This window comes from Canis lupus, chromosome 27 (genome assembly GCF_003254725.2).
Source record: "Canis lupus dingo isolate Sandy chromosome 27, ASM325472v2, whole genome shotgun sequence".
In the NCBI taxonomy this organism is placed as follows: Eukaryota; Metazoa; Chordata; class Mammalia; order Carnivora; family Canidae; genus Canis; species Canis lupus.
In genome coordinates, this window is record NC_064269.1 from 33,774,346 (window position 1) to 33,791,789 (window position 17,444).

At 41.7% G+C, this 17,444-nt stretch overlaps 1 long non-coding RNA gene across 2 annotated transcripts in view; it reads right to left on the reverse strand.

The window, feature by feature from the left end:
• Positions 1-413: 413 nt before the first annotated feature.
• The window catches only part of LOC112665409 (uncharacterized), a 40,380-nt gene continuing 23,349 nt past the window's right edge, over positions 414-17,444 (reverse strand). For both annotated transcript variants that reach the window (XR_007406365.1, XR_003140357.3), the window contains exons 2-5: positions 16,677-16,963; positions 10,227-10,456; positions 9,625-9,748; positions 414-968 (exon numbers count right to left, since the gene is read on the reverse strand). This is a non-coding gene — a long non-coding RNA (uncharacterized LOC112665409). The remainder of the gene's footprint in view (positions 969-9,624; positions 9,749-10,226; positions 10,457-16,676; positions 16,964-17,444) is intronic.

Genomic DNA, 17,444 nt, shown 5'->3' on the forward strand with positions numbered 1-17,444 from the left:
AAATTTATTGAGAGAGAAAGTAGAATAGTGGTTACCAGGGGTTGGGAGGAGAGGGAAATAGGGAGTTTTGTTTTGTTTTGTTTTTTTTAATTTTTTATTTACTTATGATAGTCACACAGAGAGAGAGAGAGAGAGAGAGAGAGAGAGAGGCAGAGACATAGGCAGAGGGAGAAGCAGGCTCCATGCACCGGGAGCCCGACATGGGATTCGAACCCGGGTCTCCAGGATCGCACCCTGGGCCAAAGGCAGGCGCTAAACCACTGCGCCACCCAGGGATCCCCAAATAGGGAGTTTTTGCTTCGCAGATGCAGAGCTTCTGTTTGGGATGATGCAAAAGTTCTGGAAATGGATGGTGGTGATGGTTGCACAACACGACAAAGGCACTTAATGCCACTGAATGGCACACTTTAAAATGATTAAAATGGTAAAGTGTATTTTACAATTACAAACAAATACCAAAAAACAAAACAGAAAGCATTGTAGAGGAAGGAGGGAAGCTCACTATACAACTTGACAAACTAATTGGAGGAAAATGTAAAATTGTTGAAGAGATTAGTCATATTAAGAAATTAAGATGGTGTGGAGTTATCCTTACAAGATGCCAGCCTTTGTAAAGAGTCATGGGGAGAAGCAAATCTGGAGGCTACTTATGAAAAACCACACAGGTCCAGTTCTATATTCTATGATGAAGCAGATTTGATGGGAAAAAACTGATGAAAAGAAATATGGGAAGTTGGCTGCTGGCATAACAAGGAGGGTAAAAACACCAGAACATACTCAGCCTCCCTGCAATCACTCAGACCTTTCCATCTGACACACAGTATTGTCCAGTATAGTTCTTCAACACAGCCTCAGCTTCATTTAAGAGCAGATCTTTTCATTCCTCTCCGTTCAGTCTTTTCTTTGCTCGAAGAATGTGTTCTTCTGCCTTGTAGTAAAATTCTCCAGAGAAACAGAACCAACAGGATCTACACAGAGAGAAAGACTTATTTTAAAGAACTGGCTCACACAATTGTGGGGCAGGCAAGTCTGAACTTTGTGGAGCAGTCTGGCAGGCGAGAAATTCAGGGAAAAGTTGATGTTGCAATTTTGAGTGTGAAATCTGCAGACTGGAAAGTCAGGTGGTAGTAGACAGTGCAATCTGGAGGCAGATTTGCCTTTTTGAAAAACCTGTCTTTGCTTTTAAGGCCTTCTACTGATTGGACAACGCCCACCCACATTATTCAGAGTAATCTGCTTAACTCAGAGTCTATTGATATAAACGTAAATCACATCTAAAAAATGACCTTCGTAGCAACATCTTGACTGGTGCTTGACTAAACAACTGGGCACCACAACTTAGCAAACTGACCAATAAAATTAACTATGACACACCTCATTCTCTAATTCATAGTTCTATGTTGCCAGTGTGTCCAGGGGGACCTCTTCTTCCTCCTGCTTCTCCAGAAAGCATGTATGGACCACACCAATCCTTTGGCCCTAGCCTACCACATCCTTCAGAAACAAGAAGAAATACCGATTCGTCAAAATGTTTGCCTCCTTTTATTCCCTTATGTACTATTTTACTCTACCATCCTGTATCCTGCAGTAGTGAGTTCTTTTCAGGGTTGATTCAACTTTCAATCACACCCACTACTGAACCTTTTTTGGGGGGTTTTGTTTTTAAGAGAGAGAAAGAGAGATAACAGTGGGGAGGGGGGTAGAAGGAAAGGGAGAGAGAATCTAAAGCAGGCTTCACACCCAGCATTCAGCCTGATGCAGGAGCTTGATTTTAAGACTGAGATCATGACCTGAGCCGAAACCAAGAGTTTAGGTGCTTAAGCTTAACCGGACTGAGCTACCCAGGTGTCCCTGAACTGCAGTCTTGAAAAAAATCTTTCTTTATTTTATTTTATTTTATTTATTTATTCATGAGAGGCACAGAGAAGGAGAGGCAGAGACATAGGCAGAGGGAGAAGCAGGCTCCATGCAGGGAGCCTGATGTGGGACTTGATCCTGGGACTCCAGGATCACGCCCTGAGCTGAAGGCAGGCACTTAACTGCTGAGCCACCCAGGTGTCCCGAAAAAATCTCTTTTCTAAATTAATTTTGAATGGTTGCTCATTTTTAGTTTAGGAAATTACTATTACTTAAGTGACTGTATTTTTACTTAAATGAAAGATTTACAGAATTCTGATTGTTATGGTAGAGTTTTAGGCAGATACAGTTGAACATTTTTTTTTTTTTTTTTGGCTGTTGTTTTACCATTGTTTTTCCCCATTTCCTGTACAGCACCTAATAGGTAATAGGAACTCAATAAACCCCTGCTAAATGAATCTGTTAATGTGGTAAATTAGTTAACAATTTTAATTTAGATTATTCTTCCATTCTAAGATAAATTTTAATTAATCATGATGCATTATTCTTTCAGAACACATCCAAATTAGATTTGCTTATTGAGTCACTGATTCTTCTGTGTTCCTATATAGGACTGAGCCTTTCTTCTCTTGTGTTGTCCTTTTCATCAGGATTATAAAATGAATCACATAGCTTTCCATTTGATTCTGTGCTCTGAAATGGCTTGGATAGGATGCGAATCATCTGTTCTTTGACTGCTTGAGAGAATTCATTGTAAAACACGGGCCATGTTTGGACCATGTACCTTTTCAGTAGGTATTCTTATAACAATCATTTCAGTTTCTCTTGTGGTTATTGGCACATTCGGATTTTTCCCTTATTGTGGATCTAATTTTTGACATTTAGGTTATCTTCAATAATTGTCCATTTCATTAAATATATTGGCTTAAATTACATGTGGTATTCTCTAATAACTCTGAAAATCTCCTCTATATCTATAGTGTGTCTCTTTCTATCCCAAAATTAAGTTTATCTTTTCTTTGATTAAACTTTCTTTTTTTTTAATTTTTATTTATTTATGATAGTTACAGAGAGAGAGAGAGGCAGAGACACAGGCAGAGGGAGAAGCAGGCTCCATGCACCGGGAGCCTGATGTGGGATTCGATCCCGGGTCTCCAGAATCACACCCTGGGCCAAAGGCAGGCGCCAAACCGCTGAGCCACCCAGGGATCCCTGATTAAACTTTCTAAAAGTTTACCTAATTGCTTGTTTTCCCCCCCAAGAAAAAACCTACTTTCGTTTTCTATTTTCATTAATTTTAGGGTTGCCAGGTTAGCAAATAAAAATATAACATGGGACACCTGGTTGGCTCAGTCAGTGGAATATGCAACTCTTGATGTTGGGGCTATACATTCAAGTCCCAGGTTGGGTGTAGAGATTATTTTTTTTTTTTAAATCTTAAAAAAAAAGTAAGACATATGTTCCCTAGTTTCCCATTTTATCCTTATTATTTTCTTTACTTTACTTTCTTTGGGTTTGCTATTCTTCTAGCTTCTTGGGTTAAAAGCCTAGGCACTTATTTTCTGTCTTTCTTGTTTTCCAAAAAAGTGCATTTAAACCTACTGATTTGATTTCCAGGGCACCTGGCTGGCTCAGTTGATAGAGTATGTGACTATTGATCCAAGGTCTTGAGTTCAAGCCCCACACTGGGTGGAGGCGTTATGGAAAATGAATAAATAAATTTAAAATAAACAAACTACAGATTTCCTTCTTCGACCCCATTCCATAGTTCTTAATATATAGTGTTCTTTTTTTGTTCCATTCTGGGTAATTTGTTACTTCTATTTTGACTTTCATTTTAATCCAAGAGTTTTTTTTAATCCAAGAGTTTTTAAAATGTCTCTTATTATTTTTTAATTTAAAAAAATTTTAAGGGATCCCTGGGTGGCGCAGCGGTTTAGCGCCTGCATTTGGCCCAGGGCGCGATCCTGGAGACCCGGGATCGGATCCCACGTCGGGCTCCCAGTGCATGGAGCCTGCTTCTCTCTCTGCCTGTATCTCTGTCTCTCTCTATCTCTCTGTGTGACTATCATAAATAAAAAAAAATAAAATAAAATAAAAATAAAAAAATTTTAAGATTTTATTTATTCATGAGAGACAGAGAAAGAGGCAGAGACATAGGCAGAGGGAGAGGCAGAGACCCCTCTCTGGCTCGCCTTAGAGACCCTGATGTGGGATTCTATCCCAGGATCCCCAGATCACAACCTGAGCCAAAGGCAGATGCTCAACCACTGAGCCACCCAGGCATCCCTTAAATGTCTCTTCTTATTCTTAAATTTTTTTTAAGTGTATAGATTTGAGGATGGTTCCTTTTATCCTCAGTTTCTAACCTTATTACACTGTAATCACTGCATGCAGCTTGAAATTTGTTGAGCTTTTCTTTATGCTTCCCAAACTTTTTGGTGTTGTGGCAAATCTAGAAAATCACATTTGCATATCTTAGGAGGGCAAAAGAATGTAGAGACTCAGACTAGGATGCTAGTAGGAGTCAGGCTACAATCCTCAAACTCTGGCCCATGATATATAGGACCTACATAGTATACAGGTTGGGAAATGGGCTTACTACATTCATGCTCAATTTTTGTGCAAGTTTTATGTGAATTGAAGAAAATGCTATTTCTCTACCTGTTGGATATATATACCAACATATATGGGCTATATATGTTTCCAAAGTTTGATTAAGATTTTAATTGTCGGGATCCCTGGGTGGTGCAGCGGTTTAGCGCCTGCCTTTGGCCCAGGGCGCGATCCTGGAGACCCAGGATCGAATCCCACGTCGGGCTCCCGGTGCATGGAGCCTGCTTCTCCCTCTGCCTGTGTCTCTGCCTCTCTCTCTCTCTGTGTCACTATCATAAAAAAAAAAAAAAAAAAAAGATTTTAATTGTCTGGGACCCTGGGTAGCTCAGCAGTTAAGCGCCTGCCTTCGGCTCAGGGTGTGATCCTGGAGTTCCAGGATCAAGTTCCTCATCGGGCTCCCTGCATGGAACCTGCTTCTCTATGTCTCTGCCTCTGTCTCTCTCTGGGTCTCTCATGAATAAATAAATAAAATCTTTTTTGAAAAAAGATTTTGGGCAGCCCAGGTGGCTCAGCGGTTTAGCACCGCCTTCCGCCCAGGGCCTGATTCTGGAGATCGGGGATCAAGTCCCACGTCAGTCTCCCGGCATAGAGCTTGCTTTGCCCTCTGCCTGTGTCTCTGCCTCTCTCTCTCTCTCTCTCTCTCTCTCTCCCTTCTGGATCAACAAATAAAATCTTAAAAAAAAAAAAAAGATTTTAATTGTCTGATTCAAATCTTTTATAGTTACTTTTTTGATCTGCTGTTTTCTTAGTGATGACATTCTCCTCTTCTTCTAGTGGCAAACACTGTCCTGCTTATCAGGACATGCATTTTGTCAGGCTTTAACTACTCTGTATGTATCCTGAAACAATACATATTATTCTTTTGGTTTTAAATTTTATATAAATGATATCTTACTGAATGTATTTCTTTTTTTTTTTTAATTTTTATTTATTTATGATAGGAACACAGTGAGAGAGAGAGAGAGGCAGAGACATAGGCAGAGGGAGAAGCAGGCTCCATGCACCGGGAGCCTGATGTGGGATTCGATTCCGGGTCTCCAGGATCGCGCCTTGGGCCAAAGGCAGGCGCCAAACCACTGCGCCACCCAGGGATCCCCTGAATGTATTTCTTTTGGACAGTTTTTTTTTTTCATTCATTTTTTTACATTTGTAAAAGTCCTCCCTATTCTGAATCTGTAGCTCAAGTTTAATCACAATCTAAACAGATTCATTTATAGTAATCTTTTTATAAATAGAATCCAAGTTAACTACTCATTGCCATATATTTCTAATGTATGTTTCTCATTTTCCTATTTTAACAATGTCACTCTGAACTTTCTTGTCCGAGCGTTGCTGACTTTCTATGGCAAGATTTTCTCTAGAGTGAATGCCTCTGAGTGGAACTCTTCCAGACATTGCCAAATTGTTCTCCAAAGTGAACATACCAGTTAACTTCCCTCCAGAAGTACAGAGGAGGGATAGGTCCTATGACTCTATGCCCTCACCAACAATTGGTATCATATTTGTATTTATTTTTGCCAAAGTTCCTAAAGAATTGAGTCACGTTATCGTTTTTATTTGCATTTTTATGAATCTTAGTATAATGTCGATCATTCTATTTGTCATTTGATTTTCCTTTTCTGTGAATTTGTTTATATTTTTGTCTTTTTCTAACGGGTTATTTATATTTTATTGATTTGTAGGAGTTCTTTATCTAATCTGTATGCCAGTCTTTGTGGATTGTATCTGCTACAAGTCTCTTCTTTCAAGTGTAACTTCTCAATTTTTGTGACTTTTAATAAGCAGACATTATTTTCCTTTTAATGTTGTTGAAATTAGGATGCCTGGGTGGCTCAGTGGTGAGTGTCTGCCTTCGGCTCAGGTTGTGATCCTGGGGTCCTGGGATCAGGTCCCTCATCTGGCTCCCTGCAGGGAGCATACTCTCCCTCTGCCTATGTCTCTGCCTCTCTCTCTCTGTGTCTCTCATGAACAAATAAATAAAATCTTTTTAAAATGTTGTTGAAATGATCAATTTTGGGGGCACCTGTCTCAGTCCATTAAGTGACTGACTCTTGATTTTGGCTTACTCATCATGTCATGGTTGTGGGATCCAGCCCTGCTTTGGGCTCCACGCTCAGCAAGGAGTCTGCTTGAGATTCTCTCTCTCTCTCCCCCTTCCCTCCCCACTTGTTCATGCTCTCTCTATATATAAAGTAAATAAATAAACCTTTAAAAATAATTTATCAGTTTTTTCCTTTATGGTTTCTGTTTTTGGCTTTGTTTTATACTAAAAAGCAAGATCATAAACATATTCTCGTTTTCTCTTCTAAAATTTGCTTTTCACTCTGAATAGTTTTTAAAAAGATTTTATTTATTTATTCATGAGAAACACAGAGAGAAAGGCAGAGACACAGGCAGAGGGAGAAGCAGGCTCCCCACAGGGAGCCCAATGAGGGGACCTGATCCCAGGACCCCAGGATCATGACCTGAGCCGAAGGCAGACGCTCAACCACTGAACCACCCAGACATCATTTCACTTTGAATTCTTATCTAGAACTCATTTTTGGTATATCATGTGAGCTAGGTGTCTAACTATGTATAAGGGGTTATCCCAGCATCAGTAATATAACAGTTCATCCTTTCCCTATAGATCCAGAGTGTCCATTTTGAATAAATCAAGTTTTCATAAATGGATGGGTCTGTTCTGAGCCTATGTTTTGTTCCTAATTGCCTAATTGTCCATCCATGCACTATTATCACTCTTTTAATAACAAAAGCTTCATATAAAAAGTGGCTATCTGGTAGGAAAAGATCCCCATTCTTTTCTTCTGTTTTATTGAGTCTTATAGAATCCTAAATTAAAAAAAAAAAAAAGAATCCTAAATTAAAAGTTATTGTCTTGGGGCACCTGGGTGGCTCAGTCAGTTAAGTGTCTGACTTTGGCTCAGGTCATGGTCTTGGGGTCCTGGGATCCAGCCCCAGGACAGGCTCCTCATTCAGCAGGAAGTTTGCTTCTCCCTCGCCATCACCCCATTCCACCTGTGTTTTCTCTCTCTCCCTCTCAAATAAATAAAATATTTTTTTAAAAAACTTATTGTCTCGGGATCCCTGGGTGGCGCAGCAGTTTAGCACCTGCCTTTGGCCCAGGGCGCAATCCTGGAAACCCGGGATCGAATCCCACATCGGGCTCCCGGTGCATGGAGCCTGCTTCTCCCTCTGCCTGTGTCTCTGCCTCTCTCTCTCTCTCTCTCTGTGACTATCATAAATAAATAAAAATTTAAAAAATAAAAATAAAAAACTTATTGTCTCTTCTGAAAGGATGGTGGCTGCTAGGGGCTGGGGGAAGAAGGGAATGGAGAGTTAGTGATTAATACACATCGAATTTTAGTGCAGAATGATGAAGAGGTCTGGAGATGGATAGAAGTATTGGTTGCACAACAATGTGAAATACTCAATGCCTCTATGTACAATTAAAAATGGTCAAAATGCTAAAAGAAAAGTTATTGTCCCTTGAAATTATGAGGAATTATTGCATTGGTATTTTTTAATACAGTGCTATTGAGGACAAATCTGATGTTTTAGAGTCTCCCTCCTTTGCAGGCATTCTATTTGTTTTGTCCAAAAGATTTTAAGGCTTTTTTTCCTTATCTTTTCTATTCATAAATTTCATACTATTTGTAGGTCCCTTCTATCTGAGGAAGCAAGACTCTCTTGAATGACTTATTTAAATGCCTCTCTTCCCCTACTCTATATTCTTTTCTCTGTACTTTTTTTTTTTTAATTTTAGAGAGAGAAACAGAGCACACCTGCAAGTGGGGGGAAGGGGCAGAGTGAAAGAGAGAATCCTGAAGCAGACTCCCCACTGAGCATGGAGCCCAACGCAGAGCTTGATCCCAGGACCTGATCAGGACCTGAGCCAAAATCAGAAGTCAGTCACTTAACCGACTGAGCCGCCCAGGTGCCCCTGGAACTCTTATTAGATCAAAATTAGAATTCTGGATCTCTCACATATCTTGACTATATAGAGAATTTTATAGCTCTGTTTTCCATTTCATTTATCTGTTTTTCAGCAAACCTGACTTAGTCCATTTATTATTTCAACAATCAGATACCATAATCTCTAGTTTATTCATACTTATGTGTATTACGCCTTCACATTTATTTCACAACACAAATCGTAACTTATTATAAAGCCCTAACCCCAGGGATCCCTGGGTGGCTCTGCGTTTTAGCACCTGCCTTCAGCCTAGGGTGTGATCCTGGAGTCCCCGAATCGAGACCCATGTCAGGCTCCCTGCATGGAGCCTGCTTCTCCCTCTGCCTGTGTCTCCACCCCTCTGTTTCTCTCTGTGTGTGTCTCTCATGAATAAATAAATAAAATCTTTAAAAAATAAAATAAAATAAAGCCCTCTTGCTTTACAACCCTCTTGCTCTACTAACTCCATTTTCTCAAATGGAAGTTTAACCATCTGTTGCATATCCTCTCTCTTCCAAGGTGGCCTTCTTTCAAGTTAGGCATTCTTAATTTTTTGCTCATCTCTATAGAAGATAGCCCCTGTTAGACTTACATCATTGCATCATTTTTCTTTCTTTTTATTATTTTATTTATTCATGAGAGACACAGAGAGAAAGAGGCAGAGACATAGGGAGAGGGAGAAGCAGGCTCCCCATGGGGAGCCCAATGAGGAACTTGATCCCAGGATTCTGGGATCACCACTGCTGAAGGCTGACACCTAGCCACTGAGCCACCCAGGTACCCCATGCATCACTTTTCTTAGCCTGTTTTGAGGAAGGATGGAAGGTACCACTGGTTATACTTTGGTGGCAAGTGTTCTGATGTGGGTGCTCCTCATTCTTTCCAGATACCCCCAGACCCTGAAGGTGGGGCCCTGCTTTATCTTTCTTACTGTCACCATCCTTCCCATTTTTCTTCCCACTGGAAATGGACACCACCATTATTACATCATCTGGCTGAAGGGGTGGTAAAGAGGGATCAAACCATCTAGATATCCTTGGCTGTGGTACCTGAATTAGTCAATTTATTTGAACTTTGAACATTTTCCTGCTGCTAGCATCTACCACTTTGGGGTGATGAGCATTCAGGGCGTCTTTCCTATATTTTGCAGCAAAAAAAACACTATTCTAGTTTTATCTATAGTAGATCTTCTTCACCTGGTCCTATGTCATGCAGGCATTTTTGTCACAATTTCTGGTCCTTGGAAAGTTCCCCCTCTTGTTTCCCAGGCAGTTGTGATGCTCTTCACCTATCTTTTCCATTCCTCAACGAAATCTGGGGCTGGAAGAAAAGATTGTGTCATTTTTGTTCAATCTATTATCTTCAAGTTCACATTTTTACCATGCTTAAGTTATACACAGAGAGAAATAATCAAAGAAGTGATCCATAGGAACCAAAATATCACCTTTTCTGATAAAAGCCACTGGAGAATGTAGCTTAGCATGAAAGGCAAATGAGCTTACTACTACTGAACCACAGAATTATATAGACTTAACTAGCCGAACCTGGCAGCCCCAAGCGAACCTGGGTGGCCCTGCCCTGCAAGAAGCAGAGCTTGTGCTTTGTTGGGCTGACTGGCTCCCGAAGAAGAAGAAGAATGAAACCAAGCCCATGATGCTCAATTTATTATTCCAGAATTTACCAATCAGATTACATTACCCTCTCCAAGAACACAGATCTACTAAGTTAGGTTCCTTCACTATGGAAGGTGTATTCATTTCCTGTTGCCACTGTAACAAATTACAACATGCTTACTTACAACACAACTTTATTTTCTAGTAGTTCTGGAGGTCAAAAGTCCAAAATCCATTTCACTGAGGCAAAGTCAAGGTGCTGGCAGGTTTTTTGTTTCTGTTGTTGTTTGATTGTTTTTTGTCATTTGTGGCTGCCTGTGCTTGTTGGCTTGTGTCTCCTTCCTCCATTGCCAAAGCTCATCATTTCCATTCTGGTTTTGTCATCACATCACCTTCTTCTGACTCTTAACTCCTCCTGTGTAAGGACCCTTGTGATTACATCAGGCCAACCAGATAATCCAGGATAACCTCCCCACCTCAGGATCTTAATTTACATCTGAAAAGTCCTTTTACCCCATAAGGTAACATATTCATTGGTTCTGGGGATTAGGACATGGACATGTTTGGGAACCATTCAGCCTATGACAGAAGGTAATATCAAAAGTTGGGCAGCCCGGGTGGCTCAGCGGTTTAGCACCGCCTTCAGCCCAGGGCCTGATCCCACGTCGGGCTCCCTGAATGGAGCCTGCCTCTCCCTCTGCCTGTGTCTCTGCCTCTCTCTCTTTCTCTGTGTTCTCATGAATAAATAAATAAAATCTTAAAAAAAAAAACAAAAAGTTCGTTAAGAATTATTCCCCCACTAATATTCCCTTGAATTCTGTTCTCTTAAACCACTGGTATAGACATTAAATCTATGTCAACCAGAGGTGTATCTGACATTCTTAAGAGAGGATCCGAGCAGCCTATCAGAACTGTCCTGCCCCATCTTCCTCTTATATCGACCAACTTTTTCCCCTCCCAAGAACACTGATGGGAAAGAGATTTCACTCACAAAATGTTCCAAATAGTTCCTTATAATGCATTAATTAAATAGGCCAATGCCATTTTGTATCCAAAGCTGAAATTTTCATTTTTCTATCACCCATTTTTTATCCTGCTTGTCCATGCTGTCTGCAAAGCGTATCAGAGGATCAGGATGGAAATTAAATGACAAAACTACACTATTCCAATATTAATATGCACAACAAAACCTCAATAACAAAATGCCAATAGTATTGAGGGGAAACATTTTTTAACATAAACTTCTTCACTTGATCAAATGTCTACAGAAAAATTAAAGTCCAAGGAATGAAATCCAAATCATGAGGCATGAAAGTTCAAAGAAAGTAAGGTTCAAAATAAAATGAATCCTATTTTTGTGGGTTAAAATTCAAAGAAATTAAGGTCCAAAATTTGTCTGCCCCAACTTTTTATTCTGCTCTGTCTCAGCAGGAGGGGATTTCAATGTCTGGGTAGAGTCGGAGATCTTTAGCAACTACAGCTTAAGCTGGATCTCACTGGAATGGGGGCAGCTCCTACAGGGCCCAATTAGAGATTAGATTAATTACACCAGCAAGTCTGTAATGTGCTTTTTCCTAGAGTCTACAGATTTGGGAGAGGCAAAATGATCATAGCACCAGCTCTACATATACCATACCCAGATAAGTGATTTTTAGCAGGTATCTCAAGAAAAATACCCAGAATCAGTATTTTGGGTTGCCAGAGACTGTTGCAGAGACAGCAGCCTCACCAAGAAGCAAGTTGATTGAGACCAACAATCCAGAATCTATGGACTATCCATTAAAACCCAGTGGGATCCCTGGGTGGCGCAGCGGTTTAGCGCCTGCCTTTGGCCCAGGGCGCGATCCTGGAGACTCGGGATCGAATCCCACGTCGGGCTCCCGGTGCATGGAGCCTGCTTCGCCCTCTGCCTATGTCTCTGCCTCTCTCTCTCTCTCTCTGTGACTATCGTAAATAAATAAAAATAAAAATAAATAAATTTATAAAACCCAGTTAGGGCATGCCTGAGTGGCTCAGTCTGCTAAGGGTCTGCCTTCAACTCAGGTCATGATCCCAGGGTCCTGCCACTGAGTCCCACATCTGACTCCCTGCTCAGTGGGGAGTCTGCTTCTCCCTCTCCTTCAACCCCTCCCCCCCGCTCATGTTTTCTATTTCTTTCTTTCTCTCAAATAAATAATAATTTGGGATCCCTGGGTGGCGCAGCGGTTTAGCGCCTGCCTTTGGCCCAGGGCACGATCCTGGAGACCCGGAATCGAGTCCCACGTCGGGCTCCCAGTGCATGGAGCCTGCTTCTCCCTCTACCTGTGTCTCTGCTTCTCTCTGTGTCTCTCATGAATAAATAAATAAAATCTTTTAAAAATAATAATAATAATAATTTATTTATTTAATAATAATAAGTTTTTTAAAAAATAATAAAACCCAGTTAGAAAACTACTAGCTACAGGAAATTTCCCACAATGGTACCTTGCATTTACCATATCTAGGAAGCTCTACCCGCAGCAAGGCATTTGAGGGGATGTTGCCTTCTTGTAAAGGCAGAAATCTGCAGTGGCAATACCTTCCATCATTACACCTTATTTATGGAGCTGTTCTTTCCCATCCAGATACTTAAAACCTTTTAACTTCCATCCCCTTGTGAACTTTAGGTGCCTGCACTGTAGGGTTGCAATGAAGGTGAATTCCATCCAGTAACAGAGCTCCCACGATAACCAGGAAGCATTTTCTATTCCTCTGCTGCAATGGCTTTTTTTTTTTTTTTTAAGATTTTATATATTTATTCATGAGAAACACAGAGAGAAGCAGAGACATAGAAGGAGAAGCGGGCTCCCTCTGGGAAGCCTGATGTAGGACTCAACCCAGGGCCCAGGATCACGACCAATGCCAAAGGCAGATACTCAACCACTGAGCCACCCAGGCACCTGCAGCAATGGCTTTTTCCACCATCTCTTTCTATGAAATTCCTTAGGCCTAAGAAAACCATCACCTAGGGAGGATTTCTCCATCATATTTAAATAACCAGTTTCTAGCAAACTTCAAGACAAGTAGAAGGCATGGTTTTTAAGCCACAAAAACGCAAACTTAGCCTATCCACTTTTGCCCTTGAAGAAGTTCAAAGCAACATAAAAGAGGAATTAAAAAAAAAAAAAGAGGAATTAAAATCGGGGCTGTTTGTTTACATTACCCACCTAGACCTAGTACTAGCACATTGAAAACCAATCTCTCACTAGTGCTCTGTGGTCCAAAGGGAACCAAGCTGCCCCCACAGTTTAAAAACAGCAAATATTTTTCTACTCCTTTAATATCTAACAGGGCAGTATATGAAAAGACTTTCTTTCTCCCTACAATGAATCCTAGCCTCAGCTTGTAACTGCTTATTAAGGCCTCTTCAGCTTGCTGGCCCCTGCGCCCTTGCCAAGACCCTCTTACAGCTTCTGAGCGGCTCTTCCAGGGTCTTTTTTTCCCAGGCCCCCACTGTTAAGAGCCAACTGCACCACCATAAAAACCTACCTGGCTCAATAGAAGCCTATACAAACTGCCAAGATCGAAATGTCCTGCACACACACTAAATAACAAGACCCCAGGGCCAAAGCCAATCCCTTGCCACTCCAGAAGCCTCAGCCACTCCACGGGTATTCATTTGCTTCTCCCTAATTGTGCATATTATTTCTCACACATCAGTTTTCTGGCCAGTGCACGAAGTGTTGGAACACTGAAGCAGAACCCAATAAATACCACCCTTCCTCCTTTTCTGAGCTCAAAACAAATGAATTAAGATAAAGGAGTGGAAGAAGAAGGCCAAAGTATGACTTAGCTCCCGATAAAGCTGAGTTGAGTTAGAAGAGCTTCCCTACACCAAGAGCAAGAGCCAGCAGTTCTGGTTCAAAGCCGACTTGCCTCTCAGTGGGTGGGAGCGTCAGCCTGCCCCTGGAGCAGACCCCATGCCGGCAGGATTCCAAGGAGAAAAGTGGATGAGAATGAACTGCGCATGCCCACTCTATTTTCCCCAAATTTGCCAATCAAATCATGCCTTTTTCAGTTCAGGGCTGAGTTAAGAAAGGGCTGAGAAAAGCCTAGAGCAACCGCCTTCACTTGGAAGGCTGATTTTTGCTTGAATTTTTTTTTACTCGTCAAAATATATATATATGTTACTTGAATACTTAAACAACTTGACTTTTTTAAAAAACCAAAATGGTAGAAGCTCCCATCAGGTAGGACTGTGATGCTGTGGTTATAATCTGGAATTCTAAAGATAAGATTTCTGGGCATTGTCAACTAGCTTTAGGAAATGTTTCCCCAGTAGTTTTTTGTATGTCTTTATGAAAAAGAAATGTCATTTCATATATTTTTTTTTTCAGTCAATTCATATATTTATTAGCTTTCAAAACACGATTTATTGGGACACTTGAGTAACTCAGTCAGTTAAGCTTCGGACTCTTGATTTCTGCTCAGGTCATGATCTCGGGGTCATGAGATGGAGCCCCAACTCGGGCTCTGGGCATGGGGCCTGCTTAAGATTCTCCCTCTCTCCCTCTCCCTCTGCCCTTCCACCCTGAGCTCACTCTTTCTTTCTCTCTCAAAACACCAAAAAAAACACAATTCACAATTTGGAGCAAGATTTAAATAAAAGCTTTTCTCAGTTCTAGAGGCAAATGTTGTCAGCCTTCTCAGATTCCCTCCACTGCCTCTTCTGTTCTTTTCTTCCATCAGAGCCCCACCCATGCGAGTCACAGCACACTTCCAGACTGCAAGGAACCAGCCATGCAGCAATGTGTGAACTTAATTTCCAGAGGGGTCACAGAGGGGCCAGACCACACCACCTGGAAGTTTAGGGAGTTTGGCTCTGTATAGGGGGAACCTTGGCCAAGGGAAATGGAGACAGAAAAGGGCAGGTAAAGGTCCCCTTGTGTCTCTCTGTCTTGGACTGCTCTGAGGCATGGCTTCTCCCTGCAGCCTTTCTGAAGAAACCCTGAGGACTGAGCAAAACCCTGCTGAAAGGCCTGCCACTGGAAAGACCACCTCCTTCTCTCACCTCACTTGCCACCTGAAACTACTTGGGCTGTTTGGGGTCATCCCTCCCTTGCCTTAAGGCCACCCTCAGCACTTACCGCATCCAAACCCCCAAAGAGCCAGCGTTTATTGAGAGTTTCTTAGGGAAGCAAAGACAATAATAATACCTTACACATCATACAGGAAACCTTCCTTTTAAATATGCATCGAGTTTCTCTTTCCTCAAAAGTTCTACAGCTTATAGCTCACCCATCTCTTCTGCCTCTGCAACCTTCTCATAAAAGTTTCTTCCAAGGATCACCCTCAACCTGTGGTGGGTAGAGCAAATTGGTCTTCTCTCAGCATTTTAACTCCCTTCATTGATAGTCATCCCGCTTAATTCAACAAATTAAGAGTGAGCTAAACACACAAAGCATTCAGCCTTCCTGTGGACAAGAAGGGAGGTATTGCCAGTACATCATTATGATACATTTTCCCCCTCTGGCACACAGGCACAAAACAAAATTCCAAGCAGGCAAGAAGAAGAGGGAAGAAAAAGTTATGTCAGGGTTAAGCAAATGTGAGACCTAGGCAGACACAAGTTTGTAATGTAATGTGTAGGAAAAGCAGATCAGAACATGGACCTCGAGGCAGAGGCAGATATAGCATGCATCTGGGTTCAGAATGGGGTCAAGTCCCCTGTGCAAGAGGAGGTCAGGAGCTAGGAAAGTGTTTTTAGGAACACTAGTGTAGGCAACAGGACTGCAGTTGTTTTTGTGTTTTTAATATTTTATTTATTTATTTGAGAGAGAGAGAGCACAAGTGGGGGGGGGGTGCAGGGCAGAGGGACAGGGAGAAAGCAGACTCCCCACTGAGCAGGGAGCCAGATGTGAGATTCCATCCCAGGATCTCGGGATCATGACCTGAGCTGAAGGCAGACACTTAACCGACTGAGCCACCCAGGTGCCCCAGGAATGCAGTTTAATACTCAATCTTATTCTCAATAAATACCCCCATAAGTTTACTGCCAGGATCAGAACTGATACCATTGACAATGAGACTGATTCTAAAGTAGACAAATAGGGCAGCCCTGGTGGCTCAGTGGTTTAGTGCCGCCTTCAGCCCAGGGCCTGATCCTGGAAACCTGGGATCGAGTCCCATGTCGGGCTCCTTCCATGGAGTTTGCTTCTCTCCCTCTGCCTCTCTCTCTTTCTCTCTCTGTGCGTCTCTCATGAATAAAGAAATAAAATCTTTAAAAAAATATAAAGTAGACAAATAGATCACCTGCCTAGAGTTGAGAGATGAAGAACCAGGAAACCTGCTTAACATTAATATTTTCCCCCTATTGGGACACCTGGGTGACTCAGTGGTTGAGCGTCTGCCTTTGGCTCAGGGTGATCCTGGGGTCCTGGGATCGAGTCCTGCATCAGGCTCCTTGCGAGGAGTCTGCTTCTCCTCTGCCTGTTTTCTCTGCCTCTCTGTGTCTCTCATGAATAAATAAATAAAATCTTCAAAAAACTATTTTCCCCCTATTTAAAAGGAAAGTTTCCTATATGACATGTAATATATTCCTCTTATGTATTAGTTTCTATTGCTGCTATAACAAATTACCTCAAATTTAGTGGCTTGACACAACACAAACTTAATACCTTGCAGTATTGGCTAGAAGTCTGAGATGGGTCTCATGGGGCAGCAGTCCAGGTGTTAGCAGGGCTGCATTCCTTTCTGGAGCCTCTAAGGGAGAAGCCTTTTCCTTGCCTCTTCCAGCTTCTAGAAGCTGTGCATTCCTTGGCCCATTGTTCCTTCCTCCATCTTCAAAGCCAACCAGGGCAAGCTGAGTCCTCTTCTCCTCTCACTCTGATGCCTTCTGCCCTCCTCTTCTACTTTGCAGGATCCTTGTGACATTGGTCCACTTAGACAATTCAAAATAATCTCCCTGTTTGAAGTTCAGCAAATTAGCAAACATAATTCCATCGGCAAACGTCACTCACCATTAGCCGTGTAACATATATTCACAGATTCTGGGGATTAGGGTGTGTACCTCTTTGGGGATCCATGATTCTGCCTACTACATGGTAGTGAGTGCTATGGAGAAAAACAAATCAGGGATGAGGGAGAAGGAGTGACCAGTCTTCTATACTCATGGCTCCTTCTGGCCATACCTGTTTTTGCTTTGAAGGATTCATTTATTTAGATTGGGCCCACCCGGATGATCCAAGCTATTCTCCCCATTTCAAGATCCTTATCATAAATTGCATTTGGAAAGACTCTTTTGCCACTTCAGGTAATATTCACAGGTTCCAGGGACTAAGTGATAGATATCTTTGGGTAGCCATTATTCTGCCTACCAATCTTATCTATGATAGAATTTTCTAGAGACCTAGGCTTGTCATTGACTCTAAAATTTCCAGCTGGAG